The 4843-nt window shown below is 57.4% G+C and overlaps 2 non-coding genes across 2 annotated transcripts in view; both read left to right on the top strand.

The window, feature by feature from the left end:
• The first annotated feature begins 1196 nt into the window (after positions 1 to 1196).
• On the top strand, positions 1197 to 3011 carry LOC142790603 (small subunit ribosomal RNA). Its single transcript, XR_012889633.1, has one exon. It is a non-coding gene; the product is annotated as a small subunit ribosomal RNA (ribosomal RNA).
• Positions 3012 to 4730: 1719 nt separating this feature from the next.
• LOC142790624 (5.8S ribosomal RNA) overlaps positions 4731 to 4843 on the top strand; it is a 153-nt gene continuing 40 nt past the window's right edge. Inside the window, exon 1 of the ribosomal RNA XR_012889654.1 lies at positions 4731 to 4843. This exon is cut by the window's right edge and continues 40 nt beyond it. This is a non-coding gene — a ribosomal RNA (5.8S ribosomal RNA).

Raw genomic sequence — 4843 nt, 5'->3', positions numbered from 1 at the left:
GGGTGCTTATCGCTGCTATTATAGGGGCACCCCGGCAGACGCAGAAAGAAAAAAAAAAAAATGGGGACATGGCGTGCGTCACCGTGCGGCTTCGCAGCGTTGCCGAAGTCGCCGAGCCCTTCGACTGAGCCGAACGGCGGACAGGGAACGTTGGTCGGCCGTTCTAACCTGTCGGTGCCACGCCGAGACGTCGTTAAGGAAAACCGCGTCGTGGGCCTCTACGACGCCGTCGAGTCGTTGTACGTTTGGTGTCCAGCGTGTCGGCGGCGAGTAGCGGACACGTCGTTCACGACTTCGGTCTTTCGCAGTCGACGCGAACTTGCGGAGAGTCGTGGTGCCTCACGTTTTCGGCAGAAACCGCGGCGGAATTTTCCCGTGCGTGCGCGCACGACCTCGGTGCTGTGCCGTCAGCGTAGTGTTGCACAAACTCGTGGCCTACCCAAGGTGCGGTACGTTTGCGGCCGTATCCTCGGTGGGAATTTCGTGAGTAGGGTCGCAAATTCTACGACCTCGGCGGGTTTGAGAGCGACGTAGACTTGTGGCACGCTCAACGTGCCACACGTTTCGGGGCACACCCGCGGTGAAATTTTCTCGAGTACGCTCGTATTAGTGCCCAAGGAGGTCTGGGTACTTATCGCTGCTATTATGTGGGGGTTCTCGTGAGCGGCGTACGCGAAAGCGACCGGGTGTCTGATATGCGGCGGGCTTCGGCCTCGTCAAGCGTGTCCTCGGGTCTGCTCCAGGGGAATCCACGGCAGTCGTCTGCAGCCTCATCCGCTTGATGCGTTAGGGGCTGGTTGTCGGACGGTGCCGTTTTACCACGATATCGAGGTGTGTTCCGTGTCGTCCTCGGGCGATTCAGATGCGAAAGCGCCGAAGACGCGGGCGTGACCCGTCGTCTGGCGGCTTTGCAGTCTCGGCTCCGTTGCTAGTTCCGGGCGGTCCACCGACAGTGCAGCGGGCTTGGGCAACCCGCACGGCGCGACCGAGTCGATGCAACGAAAAAGAGCGAGCATGAACGTGCTTCTTGCCGCACGGCTCCCACTCGTCTTTCGGGAAGGTTGTGCCGTAGCGAGCTCGAACGCCGTCATCTCGGAGTGCAAAATAAGCGTGTTGGGGCGCCTGAAGGTGGCCTCCGCCGCACACAGACTGCGTCCGGCCCGCCGAAGGCGAGGACGGACGCGCAGTCGAACGATTACCTGGTTGATCCTGCCAGTAATCATATGCTTGTCTCAAAGATTAAGCCATGCATGTCTAAGTACATGCCGAAATAAGGCGAAACCGCGAATGGCTCATTAAATCAGTTATGGTTCCTTAGATCGTTTCTTCCTACTTGGATAACTGTGGCAATTCTAGAGCTAATACATGCAGTGAGCCTGGAGCCCTTTGGGTAACGGGTGCTTTTATTAGACCAAGATCGATCGGGTTTCGGCCCGTATTGTGTGGTGACTCTGGATAACTTTGTGCTGATCGCATGGCCACGAGCCGGCGACGTTTCTTTCAAGTGTCTGCCTTATCAACTTTCGATGGTAGGTTACTTGCTTACCATGGTTGTTACGGGTAACGGAGAATCAGGGTTCGATTCCGGAGAGGGAGCCTGAGAAACGGCTACCACATCCAAGGAAGGCAGCAGGCGCGCAAATTACCCACTCCCGGCACGGGGAGGTAGTGACGAAAAATAACAATACGGGACTCTTTTGAGGCCCCGTAATTGAAATGAGTACACTCTAAATCCTTTAACGAGGATCAATTGGAGGGCAAGTCTGGTGCCAGCAGCCGCGGTAATTCCAGCTCCAATAGCGTATACTAAAGCTGCTGCGGTTAAAAAGCTCGTAGTTGGATCTCAGTTCCAGACGAGTAGTGCATCTACCCGATGCGACGGCTCGGACTGAACATCATGCCGGTTCTTTCTTGGTGCACTTCATTGTGTGCCTCGAGATGGCCGGTGCTTTTACTTTGAAAAAATTAGAGTGCTCAACGCAGGCGAGTCGCCTGAATAAACTTGCATGGAATAATAGAACAAGACCTCGTTTCTGTTCTGTTGGTTTTTGGAATACGAGGTAGTGATTAAGAGGGACGGACGGGGGCATTCGTATTGCGGCGCTAGAGGTGAAATTCTTGGACCGTCGCAAGACGAACTACTGCGAAAGCATTTGCCAAGAATGTTTTCATTGATCAAGAACGAAAGTCAGAGGTTCGAAGGCGATCAGATACCGCCCTAGTTCTGACCATAAACGATGCCAACCAGCGATCCGCCTGAGTTACTCAAATGACTCGGCGGGCAGCTTCCGGGAAACCAAAGTATTTGGGTTCCGGGGGAAGTATGGTTGCAAAGCTGAAACTTAAAGGAATTGACGGAAGGGCACCACCAGGAGTGGAGCCTGCGGCTTAATTTGACTCAACACGGGAAAACTTACCCGGCCCGGACACTGGGAGGATTGACAGATTGAGAGCTCTTTCTTGATTCGGTGGATGGTGGTGCATGGCCGTTCTTAGTTGGTGGAGCGATTTGTCTGGTTAATTCCGATAACGAACGAGACTCTAGCCTATTAAATAGGTGCGGGGTTCCCAGCACCTTACAACCTTCTTAGAGGGACAAGCGGCTCCTAGCCGCACGAAACAGAGCAATAACAGGTCTGTGATGCCCTTAGATGTCCGGGGCCGCACGCGCGCTACACTGAAGGAAGCAGCGTGTCTTTATCCCTGTCTGAAAAGACTGGGTAACCCGTGGAACTTCTTTCGTGATTGGGATAGGGGCTTGCAATTGTTCCCCTTGAACGAGGAATTCCCAGTAAGCGCGAGTCATAAGCTCGCGTTGATTACGTCCCTGCCCTTTGTACACACCGCCCGTCGCTACTACCGATTGAATGATTTAGTGAGGTCTTCGGACCGATGTCCGGCGCGGCCTTTCGGTTGCGCCGGTCTGTTGGAAAGATGACCAAACTTGATCATTTAGAGGAAGTAAAAGTCGTAACAAGGTTTCCGTAGGTGAACCTGCGGAAGGATCATTAACGGATTGTGAAGGGTGAGCGCCTCAGCTGCGTCTGCGCCCGACACTTTCTGCCGCTGACCCCGTTTGGACGCGGGGTCGGCTTTTCCCCACGGGGCTGCCTGAATGTGGAGCGGCACCCCGTGACAAATTGTTGCGCCCAGCGGACGCCAACACCGCGACCTTGGACGGTCGGCCAGGTGGCGGACGCGGGTACAAACGGCGCAACGCACTCATAGGTCGGCTTTCGACCCGCCACTGCACCGTGGCTCGAAGCGCTCGAAATGCGCGACCCGACCGCTGCGGGACCGCCTAGTACTGTAAACAGGAGCGGCGGAGCGCGAACGGCGAGTCGTGGTTACGTCGGTAGAAGGCGAGGCTGCGCGTTCCCGAAACGCCAGCCGAGTGCCCTCCCGACCGTTCGAGCGTGCAAGAACGAGACCCGACAATCGCGCGGCGACTGCCAAGTACGAGAGGAACGGCACAAGCGTCGGCGGTCGGTCAAGGAACTGGCGATGTGACGGGTCCGCTGTGCACCAGTGCATACCGTCCCGCCGTCCGCGGCAAGCGCCTCCGCGTCCTCGGGTGACGGAGGCTGCCGGTCGGTTCTTGCAGGCGAGGGATCTCGCTGGCACCGGTTCGCGTTGACGCGCGGCCGGTCATGGCACGGCGATGCGACGGCCGAGGTGCGCAGTACTCGATGGAGGAACCGCACGCTCCGATGACCGTCCCGCCCTCCGCGGCGTATGCGTACCGACCGTAATGGTTGCAGCAGCGCCGGCCGGCTTTTGAATTCGCCACACGAAACACGGTGCGAGATCGCGGTTAGGGGAGCGTCGACGTTGCCAGGCGTTTTGCTTGCTGCCGAGGGAAAGGCGGCACGGCCACGTCGCGCTCGTCGCGATTAGCGGGTCTGCGCGCTTTGGGAAGGTGCCGCAACGACTTGCCGAAAGAGGAAGCACGGAAGAACGAGGGACTTGGACGTCCCGACAATTGAACGCACTTGCGGCCAGGCCCTTGCTGGCTTCGTTCTTCCGCCTCGAGTAGGCTCGTACGCGGCTCCGGCGCCGAAAGTGGTCCTTGGCACCGACTTCGGTGGACGTGGGAAGTGCCGCGCAAGTACGGCGCGCCTGGCTCCACCTGTTGGCTAAAGTAGGCAGCCGGATCGGCATTTTGGTGTGCGGTGGCAAACCGTGGATGCGAAAAAAGCTTGTGCGATTTCGTGGAACAAAAAGCGGGGGTCCCCCTTTTTATGCGGAGGAGACCGACCCGCCTGCCGTGGTGAACCGCGACGCCACGGTAAAAACGGGAGAGGCTTGTCGATGGGACCGTGCATCCCGCGCTCCACGGAGGCCGGGAGGCGGCCGCCCGAGGAAATGTGTAGCCGTCGAGGCCCGCATCTGCGTGCACTCTTATCCAAATGGGTGTACCGCAGGCATTTTCTGGTTAGGCGGGCCAATGAGAGCGAGCACACAACGATACCTACGGGTCCGGCTTGGAGAACCGGCTTCGACGCCTCCCGAGTATTTATAGAGGGGTGGACCACGAAAGCACTCGCAAGTAGCGAAAGCGAAACGCCGTCCGAAACACACCGTTTGCTCGATTTGCGGCAGCCGAAAAAGGCGCGGCAGAGTTTTGGAGTCCAAGCGTGCGCTGAAAAGCGCCCTTCTTGGCCACTGTTTGGCCGAGTGCCAGAAACGTTTGGTTTTGACTGTACGGAATTGAACAAACACTTTTTCACGACTCTAAGCGGTGGATCACTCGGTTCTCGGGTCGATGAAGAACGCAGCCAGCTGCGAGACTTGGTGTGAATTGCAGGACACACTGAGCACTGATTCTTTGAACGCACATTGC

The sequence above is a fragment of the Rhipicephalus microplus genome, unplaced genomic scaffold (assembly GCF_043290135.1).
Source record: "Rhipicephalus microplus isolate Deutch F79 unplaced genomic scaffold, USDA_Rmic scaffold_117, whole genome shotgun sequence".
NCBI lineage: Eukaryota > Metazoa > Arthropoda > Arachnida > Ixodida > Ixodidae > Rhipicephalus > Rhipicephalus microplus.
Note: the sequence above shows the minus strand (reverse complement) of the source record. Positions and strands in the feature narration are given on the sequence as shown.